General features: G+C 41.9%; 1 protein-coding gene across 2 annotated transcripts in view; it reads right to left on the reverse strand.

The window, feature by feature from the left end:
* The window catches only part of ptpro (protein tyrosine phosphatase receptor type O), an 85,929-nt gene that overhangs the window by 14,146 nt on the left and 58,199 nt on the right, over positions 1-13,584 (reverse strand). The window lies entirely within an intron of this gene.

The following is a 13,584-nucleotide window of genomic DNA, read 5'->3' on the forward strand; positions in this document are numbered from 1 at the left end:
TAATGCAATTATCTAATCAACCAATCACATGGCAGTTGCTTCAATGCATTTAGGGGTGTGGTCCTGGTCAAGACAATCTCCTGAACTCCAAACTGAATGTCAGAATGGGAAAGAAAGGTGATTTAAGCAGTTTTGAGCGTGGCATGGTTGTTGGGCCGGTCTGAGTATTTCACAATCTGCTCAGTTACTGGGATTTTCACGCACAACCATTTCTAGGGTTTACAAAGAATGGTGTGAAAAGGGAAAAACATCCAGTATGCGGCAGTCCTGTGGGCGAAAATGCCTTGTTGATGCTAGAGGTCAAAGGAGAATGGGCCGACCGATTCAAGCTGATAGAAGAGCAACTTTGACTGAAATAACCACTCGTTACAACCGAGGTCTGCAGCAAAGCATTTGTGAAGCCACAACACGCACAACCTTGAGGCGGATGGGCTACAACAGCAGAAGACCCCACCGGGTACCACTCATCTCCACTACAAATAGGAAAAAGAGGCTACAGTTAGCAAGAGCTCACCAAAATTGGACAGTTGAAGACTGGAGTCAGAATTTGGCGTAAACAGAATGAGAACATGGATCCATCATGCCTTGTTACCACTGTGCAGGCTGGTGGTGGTGGTGTAATGGTGTGGGGGATGTTTTCTTGGCACACTTTAGGCCCCTTAGTGCCAATTGGGCATCGTTTAAATGCCACGGCCTACCTGAGCATTGTTTCTGACCATGTCCATCCCTTTATGGCCACCATGTACCCACCTTGATGGCTACTTCCAGCAGGATAATGCACCATGTCACAAAGCTCGAATCATTTCAAATTGGTTTCTTGAACATGACAATGAGTTCACTGTACTAAAATGGCCCCCACAGTCACCAGATCTCAACCCAATAGAGCATCTTTGGGATGTGGTGGAACGGGAGTATAATAGCCAGTCTAATACTGTGCTAGAGTTGTTGTCCCGTAGCTACCTATGACACGCCAGGCAGCTAATGTTGAACCTGTTGTTACGTGTAAATTAGATCCAGAGGCATCGTCTTCGTTGCAATTTGACCATTTTATTGTCCTCCATACAGATGCACAGCACACAAGGTCCACAAGCACGAAGATTCCCAGAACTTAACACGACAACAGTGTTCATCAAACACCGCCGTAGCGGTCAAAAACTTGTTTGCCCTTCCGGGAGTCAACACCTCCCTACTACCTGTTGACCCCTCACATATAAATATATATATGAGCCTACAGCACCATCTAGTGGCCCAAATAAAAGATACACACACACCGGCCCCTAATTGGCATGATAAACAAACATGACAATTTTTTCTCAAACAATAACCATAAAGGAGACCAAATGAGTTCCTCAAATGTGGCTTATACACAGTGATTAGACTCCATATACCATCCAAAGCTTAGAAATTGGTCTCTCAATAATATTGGATTTAGTTTTCAACTTCACAGATCTCACAAGGTCGTGCCTATCTGGAAAAACTTCCAAAACTTTTCCAAGCGGCCAAGATCCTCGAGGGGCAGATGGATCCATAATGGCCACAACATCTCTAACAGCAAGATTTTTCATCTTCTCGTTCCATTTCTGTCTTTCTTGAAGCAAGGGTAAATATTCTCGAACCCATCTCTTCCAGAAAAGATCAGCCAGGTATTGAATCTGTTTCCATCGCCTCCTTCCATACTGATCCTCTGGCTTAAAAATCCCAGGAGGAAATGTTGGCTTTCCTCTAAGCAGGAGCAGATGGTTTGGTGTTAAAGGCTCCAAGTCATTTGGATCGTCTGAGAGTTTTGTAATAGGACGATCATTCAAAATGGCTTCAGCTTCACACAACACTGTATTTAAACCATCATCATCCAGGGTTTGTTGACGCAGCACTGAGTTCAGCACCCTTCTCACCAGTCGGATCATTCTCTCCCAAACACCACCAAACTGGGAGGCAGCAGGTGTGTTAAAAGTCCAATTAATTTCTACCTGTGCCAAGAACAAATTTATTGTGTCCTGGTCCAGTTTGACAAGAGCTTCTTTCAGTTCTCTCTCAACTCCAACAAAGTTTGTTCCATTGTCAGACCACAGATGTTTCACTTGTCCTCTTCGGCTGATGAATCGACTTAACGCATTTATGCAGGAATCTGTGTCAAGAGTAGCTGCTACCTCCAAATGAATGGCTCGTCTCGCCAGGCAGGTAAATATAACACCATATCTTCTGCAGCATGTTCTTCCTCTTTTAATCTCAATTGGTCCAAAGTAATCAACCCCTGTGTTGGTAAAAGGGGGATGGTCTGGGAGAATCCTTGCAGCAGGTAAGTCAGCCATTTTTTGCATTAAGAGACGTCCATTGTATCGCCTGCAGATACTGCACTGTCCAATAATCCTTCTCACAGCAGAATTTCCCTTTGTAATCCAAAACTTTCTTCTTACAGCTGACAGAGTGTGAGCTCGTCCGGAATTATCTGAGAGTTTGATGAAAGCATTTGAGGATTAATTCAGAGATGTGTTGCTCTTTAGCCAGGATTTGGATCCTGTCCAAAACAGGATCCAACGCATAGATGGAACTCTGTCGGCTCACTCTGGTGTTCTGCGATAGAGCTTCAATCTCAAACTTGAACCTTTGTTGCTGGCAGAACAAAATGATGAAGAACTCTGTAACTCCGCCGTGGACAGACTGCTGCTCTTTGGGTCATTAGTGGTCCTCTGGCGCCCTCTTGTGTTCATTTTGTGCACCACTGGATTTTTTCTCACTGGAATGTCCAACTGTTTTCTACATTTACATTTCTCTTTCAACACACTCTTCATCCTCAAGTACCAGGCCACTGCCTTTTTAAGTCTCCTCCAGTCTGAAGGAGGAGTGTTAATGCTGATTGTATAAGCTGCAGCCTCCTTCCTAACCTCCTTGTCTCCAACATCCAAAGCCACGTCCAACACATTTTCAGGCCACTTTTCCTCTTCTTTCCGCAAAAATGCTGGTCCTTCCAACCACGCACTGGTTTTCAGGAAGTCTGATACCTTCAGTCCTCTAGACACATAATCAGCTGGGTTTTCCTTTGTGCTGATGTGTTTCCATTGAGCGGGCTCAGACAACTCTCTGATGGTTGCAACTCTGTTAGCCACAAATGTGTGAAAGCGCCTGTCCTCATTATTAATGTACTTCAACACAGATGCTATCAGTCCAGAACACAGAATTTTCCAGTCGTATGTTCAGCTCTGCCTTGACCATAGCATCAATTTTTACAGCTAGAACGGCTGCAGACAGCTCAAGCCGTGGAATGGTTATGGTCTTCAGTGGTGTTACTCTGGCCTTGCCAAGGAGAAAGGCAACATGGATGATGTTTTCATGGTTTGTCATACGAATGTACATAGCAGTCCCATAGCCTGCTTCATTGGTGTCTGAAAAATTGTGTAATTGTGCATGCTTTATGGCTCCAAATCCGACAGGTTTTATTCACCGAATGCAGCCAGCAGGGTCAGCCCCTCCAGCCACCTTTTCCATTGGTGTAAAACGTCCTGAGGTAATGCATCATCCCAGCTGCAGCCTCTTTTACACAGTTCCTGCTGCATCATTTTTGCCTGCAATGTCACTGGCGCCAGGAACCCCAACGGGTCAAACACAGAACTGTTGACAGACAGCATTCCACGCCAGGTCAGGGCCTGATGTTTCAGATCCATCTTAAACTTTAAAGCATCACTTTCCACACACCACTGGGGACCCAGAGCTCTTTCCATTGGAAGCTCATCGATATCCAGATCTAACATCTTTAAATCCTTAGCTCTTTGCTCTTCTGAGATGGCTTGCAGAACAACACGACTGTTGCTTATCCATTTTTCCAACGTGTAGCCTCCCCTTTCACACAGCGCAACAAGATCATTTATCATCTTGATTGCTTCCTTGTCTGTAGCTGAACTCTTTAGGCAATCATCAACATACAAGTTGTGTCTAACAGTTTCTATGACCTCTGCTGGAAATTCATTCTGATTGTCTTTGGCAGTTCTCTTTAAGGCATAGCCCGCACAGCTTGGAGATGAAACTGCTCCAAACAAATGCACCATCATCCTGTAAGGCACTGGTTCTTGTGTAGTGTCTCCTTCTGGCCACCAGAGAAAGTGGAGGAAGTCTCTGTCCTCTTCAGGCACACGCACCTGATAGAACATGGCTCTAATATCTCCCATGATGGCTATTGGTTCCCGTCTGAACCTCATGAGGACGCCCAGAAGTGTGCTCGTGAGATTGGGCCCTGGCAATAGCTCACTGTTCAGAGACACTCCCTTAAATGTTGCAGCACAATCAAACACCACGCGTAGTGATCCTTTTCTAGGGTGATGGACTCCATGGTGAGGAATATACCAAATTCTTCCAAATTCCTCCGCTTTCTAAGGCCTTGTATTCTTTGTTTGGCCACAACAAGATCCATCCATCCGACATCCATCCCTTTAAAAGGTAGGGTTAGGCAGTACTTTCCTTCCTGCATTACTGCAGAAGTGTCCATAATGCTGAGAAACTTTAGATCTTCTCTGGACATTTCCTGTTTGTTGGTTGGGTTCTCACAGAAATCATGGTTATAATGGTTCTTGAGCAGTTCCTCCAGCTTGGTCACTGATATTCTATTTACTGTTACCGATGAGCCTTCCTGATCACCATTGCCATCTAATTGACCATTAACCACCCAGCCGAGAACAGTTCTGACAGCGTATGGACCATTTCCCTCCCAGGGTTCCAATAACTTGGGGGCATTAACACCAATCAACAGTTCAATCTCAGACTGAATGGATGGCATGTAAACCTCTGTTAAATACGGCCACTTTATTAGGTCTTCAGATGCTATCATGTCGTCCCTAGTGGCAGGCATTTGTTTCTGTGTGATGACTTCTGGCAGAGGATAGAATGTGTTAGTCTCCAGCCCGGCCACCTCAAGATTAAACAGTGAAAATGCTGAACTCGTTTTAGATTGACCCATTGTTCGAAGCAGGACTTGTGTTCGTTTTCCAGTGAGGTTCAGTTCATGCATCAGCCGTTCAGAACAAAACGTACCGGTGCTGCCTGGATCCAGGAACGCATATGTTTGGATGATACGCTGACCTTTCGCTGCCTTGATTTTTACAGGGAGCACGGACAGCATGCCACGATCCTTTCCGGTCCCTGTATGGCCACATATTGTGGGTGAAACTGGCAGGGGTTCTGATGTTTCTCCTCCATGCTCGGAGGGAGCCATTTGACGTTTTATGTGTAACACTGTTGGATGGGTTTTATTGCATGTTAATCGTTCCACACAATTCCTGCTGATGTGGCCCCGTTGCAGACAGCCAAAACACACTCCTCTTCTCTTTAACAGAAATATTTAATCTTTGTGCAGTTTTCTTTCAAATTGTTTGCAATCCCCTAATGTGTGAATTTGAGAGCAACAAACACAAGGCTCATCTTCATTTCCTTCTATTGCAGCATATGTCTGTTTGGATTCTTTAGGAGCACTCACAGATGTTACCGTGCTGGCCACAACATTTCTTTTAATCTTGGTGCCCAGTTGTGGCCTTTGCTGATGCTGGCTAAGAAGTGTTGTACTTAAACTATAATCTTGTAAGTCACCGGAAAAACGGGTCTAACAAGATCTTGACATGACGCTCGATAAATGCAACCATATCATTGAATCCAGCCCTATATCCAGTTGTCTCCATAATATCATGGGCTTTACTTCTCCAGCGCTCTCGTAGTTTATATGGAAGTTTTGCAAGGATTGCTCTCATATTCACAGGCATGTCGAGCTCTTGCACATATTCCAGCTCTTCATCACGTTACAACAGCCACGCAGAAATAGGGAATAACTCTGCAGTGCCCTTGTGTCCTCAGTTCTTATCGTTGGCCAAGAAAGGGCCTTGTTAATATATGCAGTTGCAGCTTTGTATGGATTTCCAAAATGTTCCTGTAACAAAGTCTTTGCTACTGTGTAGCCATGATCCGGGTCCAGATACGTTGGCAACTGCGCACCAGCTCACGAGGTTGGCCTCTAGTAAACTGTTCCAGGTAGTACAAACTGTCAGCCTGAGTTGCCTTCATTTCCACTCCTTGTTCAAATGCTTTAATAAAGGCTCTGTATTGCAGAGGATCGCCATCAAATACAGGAATGTCACGTGATGGTAAAGTCATTGACTGCTGCAGGGCTCCAGACTAACTTTTTGCCTTGGTTGCACTGGTGCGCCTAACTTTTTTATTTAGGTGCACCAGCACAAAACTTAGGTGCACTCAAATTTTTCCTCGTCTCGCGTCGCCTTTAACGCCACAATTTCAAGGTCACCTTTTTATCACGCTCCATATATTCATATATATTATGTAAATGCTTTTAAACAAGAATAAGGTGTAGTTTTTTAGTTGTTTTTTTGAAGCACTGCACAATTATACTGTATATAAAAAAATATAAATCTTAAAAAAAAAAAAAATTAAAGTGCTGTTTTTACATTGTTCAAGTTAGGGCAGGGTATTGACACAAATTTCACAATTCGATTCAATATTGATTATTTTGGATATCAGGTACAATACATGGCAAATTTTCTCAAGAAAAACAAATCTCAACTAATGCTGTAAACTGGGAGTCAGTTGTAGCCCACTATGCTTCATTAGCCTACTATAATATTGAAGGTAAAAATGACCTGATTTGTACACAAACACTTAAATTACACTTTTATTTATTTTTTTATAATAATAAAGTTATATGAAATATAAACATTTAAATGGTGGCTGCATAAAAACTTGCCAGATTTTTTTCAAACAACATGCATTAAATATTGAAAAACATTAAAAATTATAATGAATATGTAATATGGTGCATATATTAGGCACAATACTCCTCTAGAGTTAATTTTTCTAGCTAGCTAACGAGTTTATGGTCACTGCATGTTTTTTTAGTTTTTTAGGTAAATGTGACGTTACATTACATTGTTTACAATTGTTTTACTGACGTCTTTCCACGGTTGAAACACTGATTGAGCGATTCCATGCGAAAGATACGGATTTCGATAAGTTGTACTCTGTCTTTTAACACACTTTCAGACGTTCATTCATGTTTATTTCGTGCTGTAACTGGTATTATTAAGGCGGAAGAGGAGATCATGTGATGCTGCTTCTCTTGAGCTGAGCCAGAGCGATCTCACGCCACAGCGTCAAAACACTATTTATGTTTTTGAATTTCGTAAGAAAATGGACCTAATTTGAAATCTGAGACTTTGTTTCATATCAATAGTAACAAAGCACAAAGATTATTGCGATTTATTGGATGGGATGCTCGCTACAATGTTCCATTCATTCATCAACTGAAAACAGCATAGCCCAACGGTTCGTAAAAATCAATGAGAATCGATTAAAATCGAGAAATCAATATTTTTTACCTAGTTCAAGTAGCCTACATGTTTAAAAGTTTCTTCGTCGTCTGTTTTCCTGCGTTTATTTAGCTGATGCTGCTGATTGCCGTCACTGATTCTCTGGTGCTCAGGTGACAGGTCGCAATTTATTTCAATCACACAGTCAGCACGGAGCATTTTAGTCTGAACCACAGCCAATCAGAGGCAAAGACCCGCCCAATCTCTTTCTCTTATTGGTTTAGACCACGATATGATCCAACCATGCGTGCAAGGAGAACAAAAGACTCGTTTGTGGAGAGGCAGCCAAGGGGGTAATCCATCAGCCGGAAGTTGAAGCTGCCTCCGGGGGCCGCCATTGTAGCTGGCTATCACCTGCTGTTAGCATCCCATTGACTCCCATTCATTTTGGCGTCACTTTGACAGCGAATAACTTTACATCTGAGGCGTCCAAAGACTCAATTTGTCCATTATTTATTTCTTAAGAAACGGGACAATGGATAAAAGGCTCCATTACTTTGTATCTTAGAAGCCCCGTAGAAGCCGTTTTTGTAAAAATTGGCTAACGATTGCGTCATAACCACGGGACGCTCTGTCGCCGTATAGACAGAAGGAGAAGCTCGTAGGCAATCGTTTACTGTCTATGAGGCAATCGGGTGGACATGGAGGCATAAAGTCAAGGGAGAAGCCCATAGATAGAGAGTTCATAAAAGCAACGGGACAAAATATTTCAACAACAGATTTGTTTCAGATTTCAATTCAGATTTGTCTCGGCACGGCTACTAGAAGGTCAGGCTACTACGTCGTCAAGCTCAGTTTGAGCCGGCGCAGTGCGCTTGGCTATCAGGAAGTGAGTGCTTTTATGGGCTTCAACTCTCTCCGTTGAAATCTATGGGGTCGCTGTGTCCATTTCTTTTACTGTCTATGGTGCGACCTAGGAAAAATTCTTGTCGCACTCTTACAAATTTTGGTCGCACTCTAGAGCCCTGCGCCGCTGCTTTACCAAGGCTGCCGTAATTTCAGTTTGTCTGTTCATGATGGTGAGAAATTCTCCAGGTAACTGTAGACTGGTTGTTGATTGAGTTATGTTCTCATTGTGTGTATAACGCTCCCTTTGCAGTTTGGTTCCACTGGGTTTATGTTGTTCAACCACAAGAGGTGTTGTTGTCACAGTTTTCTTTGGTCTGACATCCACAAGTTTAGTTTCCATTAATGCCACCTTTGGTTCATTCCGTTGCTGAGATTGAATTTTATTGTCAATTTTAATTATTTGAATTTCAACATCATTTTCAGGTATAAACTCTTTGGCAACGGGATTCAGTTCTCTTACCAATCCTTCCTCCTTTGATCTCCATTTGTAACATGAGCTCGTTCCAGTTAACTTTGTTTGTGAAGTAGACTCCAGCATAGAGTTATACATTTCCATTTGATAATCACATTCTGCCATCTCGGTCTTCAGTGCAAGCAGCTCCTTTCTTCTTCTCAGCTTCTCCTCCTCTTCTTCTATAGCATGTCTTTCTTCCATGGCTTTCCAATGTGCCAATACTGAGGCCCATTTAGCTGCTGCTTTCAGCTTAGCAGATGAAATGGTGCTGGATTTAACACTTTTTTGTGACTGTCTACTGCCAACATTTGACACACTGTCGTGAGGACTTATATCATCATCAATACGATCATCATTTTTGTTTGTTTCAGTTTGAGAGAGCCACTTATTCACACTACAAACACACTCATTATTGGGAATCATTTTGGCTTTAAACCATATTTCATGCTTTTCTTTTTCATCACATGGCAATAACTCCAACAAGGACTATTTGGCATCATCACACGCCCCTTTTAACACATCAACCGTACATAATACATTAGAGTTATCACCTTTAGACATTAACTCATGAATCTCACATCTTATGTTACCAATTTTAACCTTCGTTCGTTTTGCAATTTATAAATTTTTTCGATCAAGGCCTTTTCTGTTAACTTAACAGTGCGTTTTTGAGTTTCCCCCGCACACGCCATCTGTTCAGTCTCAGTATTGTTCTCCATTTCCACAGTGCGTGATTCCATTACGCATAGACAGTCAGTAACGTGCATCGCAATGAGAGTTCACTTGAAGTCAGCGCAACGCCAAGTCACTTATGTGCCTCAACGAAAAAGGGCAACACTCAAATTTACCTTCCAAACGCCGCAAATCGCAAATACCAATGCTTTGGATTTAATGTGTGCACACAAATGGCCATCAAAAGGTGTAGCGCTACACATACCTCGTAGGGCACCTTTACTGTAATTCCCCGTCGTCCAACCTGACACGTGAAGAGTCTCCGTGGTGCTCCAGCTCCTCCGGCTGCGCTGCTCCACCGCCCCGGTCGGCTCCTCGGCTGCCGCGATCCACAGCTCAGTAGCGCTAGCCCAGCTAGCAGACACCTCCCATTGTGCCACACTGTCGTCCAACGACGTCTTTGCCGCTCCGTTCAAACGAATTCCAAAAAGGGCAAGTTTTTGACAGTATAATAGCCAGTCTAATACTGTGCTAGAGTTGTTGTCCCGTAGCTACTTGTTATGACACGCCAGGCAGCTAATGTTGAACCTGTTGTTACGTGTAAATTAGATCCAGAGGCATCGTCTTCGTTGCAATATTACCATTTTTATTGTCCTCCATACAGATGCACAGCACACAAGGTCCACAAGCACGAAGATTCCCAGAACTTAACACGACAACAGTGTTCATCAAACACCGCCGTAGCGGTCAAAAACTTGTTTGCCCTTCCGGGGTCAACACCTCCCTGCTACCTGTTGACCCCTCACATATAAATATATATATGAGCCTACAGCACCATCTAGTGGCCCAAATAAAAGATACACACACATTTGGCTCCTACAGGGAGCTTCGTGCCCTGGATGTGCATCCCACAAATCTCCATCAACTGCAAGATGCTATCCTATCAATATGGGCCAACATTTCTAAAGAATGCTTTCAGCACCTTGTTGAATCAATGCCACGTAGAATTAAGGCAGTTCTGAAGGCGAAAGGGGGTCAAACACAGTATTAGTATGGTGTTCCTATAATCCTTTAGGTGAGTGTATATATATATTAGGGATGCACGATGATATCGGGACAACATCGGTATCGGCCGATAAAAGCTTAAAATGACCATCATCGGCATCGGCCGATATGAATATTTCTGCCGATGAGTCTTGCCGATAGGGTGGCGTGTTTCCTATGCGCACGTGACGACCGTGAACGAAGCATGAGCGCCAGCAACTTAAACTTCCAACTAGGGGTGGCGTCTCACGGTTTTTGATCGTGGATGATTAAAATGTCTCCACGATCTGCTTTTGAAGAAAAATCATAGTATCGTGCATTCTATCAGTTCAATTCTGGCGCCTTCATCTCAACATACTGTACAACGCGACGTACATTCACATCACATGTAAACGGAGAGGTAGAGTTACACTCACGGGACACTGCAATTCACAAAAGTTCATTGTTTGCATGTGCGTCAAAGTCTTGCTAGGTAAACATGTCATTCACGTGCTGATGCGCTGTTCTAACATCCGCTTTTCTGAGCGCGTAGACGCGACGCTCACAGGAACTAAAAGCCTGTCACAGCGCCTGCATACTGGACTAATCTTTCGAGTCTTATTGCGCTGATACTGTCAAATACACACAAGGTTTACATAAACAAAGTTGGTTATGTCTAAAGTGAAAGCAAACAGAGAAAATCTGCTTGTCAAATGCGTGTATATTAGACGCGTCGCGTTACTGGCGTGCAGTTCTTAAAGAGACAGTAATAATATTCTGCCGCTTGTCTTTAAAGAGATACTGCACCCAGAAATAAAAATTCTGTCTATCTAATGTTGTTTCAAACCTGGATTCATTTCTTTCTTGTGCTTAAATATACTATGGAAGTCACTGGAGTACAGCAACTGTTTGATTAGCCACATTCTTCCAAATAACTTTTATAATTTCAACAGAAGAAAGAAACTTGAGAGAGTAAATGATGACAATTTAATTTTTGGGAGAACTATCCCGTTAATGTTAATAAAACAACAAAACACAGAGGAAATCACTCACTGCTCTTGACTGAGAACATTAATAGAAGCTTTAATAAGCTTTTTTTGCACTTAAAAAAAATACAAATATATCGATATCGGTATCGGCATCGGGCAAAATTAGTTTGAAAATATCGGCATATCGAATATCGGCCAAAATCCTATATCGTGCATCCCTAATATATATATATATTAGTGCTGGGCAACGATTAAATTTTTTTTAATCGCGATTAATCGCATGAATTTATTGCGATTAATCGCATTGTTACGCGCAAGAGTGAATAATGAATTCTAAAGTAGTGTATTGCGCACTTTTAATTTAAATGTACTGCTATGTACACAAAAGTGCAATAACATGTGGTTTGCAAAAACTTTAAACAAATAAGGTGCTTTATACCAGCAGTATTCCCTTTACACAGTAGCAATAAAATATTTATTGTAAATCTCAACTTAAACATTAATGTAATCAAATCAAATATTAAAACGCGATAATAACGCGTTAACTTGCCCAGCCCTAATATATATATATATTTATAATAGTTTTATATAGTTATATATTCAAAATTATATATATATATATATATATATATATATATATATATATATATAGTTTATATATCCAACTTTATGTATATATATATATATATAATATAGTTTACATATAGTTATACATTCAATTGTATATATATATATATATATATATATATATATATATATATATATATATACACTCACCGGCCACTTTATTAGGTACCCCATGCTAGTAACGGGTTGGACCCCCTTTTGCCTTCAGAACTGCCTTAATTCTTCGTGGCATAGATTCAACAAGGTGCTGGAAGCATTCCTCAGGGAGTTTGGTCCATATTGACATGATGGCATCACACAGTTGCCGCAGATTTGTCGGCTGCACATCCATGATGCGAATCTCCCGTTCCACCACATCCCAAAGATGCTCTATTGGGTTGAGATCTGGTGACTGTGGAGGCCATTTTAGTACAGTGAACTCATTGTCATGTTCAAGAAACCAATTTGAAATGATTAGAGCTTTGTGACATGGTGGAAGTAGCCATCAGATGATGGGTACATGGTGGCCATAAAGGGATGGACATGGTCAGAAACAATGCTCAGGTAGGCCGTGGCATTTAAACGATGCCCAATTGGCACTAAGGGGCCTAAAGTGTGCTAGGAAAACATCCCCCACACCATTACACCACCACCACCAGCCTGCACAGTGGTAACAAGGCACGATGGTTCCATGTTCTCATTCTGTTTACGCCAAATTCTGACTCTAACATCTGAATGTCTCAACAGAAATCGAGACTCATCAGACCAGGCAACATTTTTCCAGTCTTCAACTGTTCAATTTTGGTGAGCTCTTGCAAATTGTAGCCTCTTTTTCCTATTTGTAGTGGAGATGAGTGGTACCCGGTGGAGTCTTCTGCTGTTGTAGCCCATCCGCCTCAAGGTTGTGGGTGTTGTGGCTTCACAAATGCTTTGCTGCATACCTCGGTTGTAACGAGTGGTTATTTCAGTCACTGTTGCCCTTCTATCAGCTCGAACCAGTCTGGCCATTCTCCTCTGACCTCTGGCATCAACACGGCATTTCCGCCCACAGAACTGCCGCTCACTGGATGTTTTTTCTTTTTCGGACCATTCTCTGTAAACCCTAGAGATGGTTGTGCGTGAAAATCCCAGTAGATTAGCAGTTTCTGAAATACTCAGACCAGCCCTTCTGGCACCAACAATCATGCCACGTTCAAAGTCACTCAAATCACCTTTCTTCCCCATACTGATGCTCGGTTTGAACTGCAGGAGATTGTCTTGACCATGTCTACATGCCTAAATGCACTGAGTTGCCGACATGTGATTGGCTGCTTAGAAATTAAGTGTTAACGAGCAGTTGGACAGGTGTACCTAATAAAGTGGCCGGTGAGTGTATATATGGTTATATATTCAACTTTATATATATATATATTAAATAGTTCATATATAGTTATATATTCAACTTTGTATACTGTATATAATATAGTTTATATAGTTATATATCTTACTTTTTTATATATATATATATATATATATATATATATATATATACACACACTATATTAAAATTAATTTTTTTGTAATGTAATTTGGAATCAGTAACTGATTACAGTGTGTAAGTAACTCCTCAGTGCTGATAGTTATATATGCACATGTA

Source organism: Rhinichthys klamathensis, unplaced genomic scaffold (assembly GCF_029890125.1).
Source record: "Rhinichthys klamathensis goyatoka isolate OS25496 unplaced genomic scaffold, OSU_Roscu_1.1 h1tg000747l_1, whole genome shotgun sequence".
In the NCBI taxonomy this organism is placed as follows: domain Eukaryota; kingdom Metazoa; phylum Chordata; class Actinopteri; order Cypriniformes; family Leuciscidae; genus Rhinichthys; species Rhinichthys klamathensis.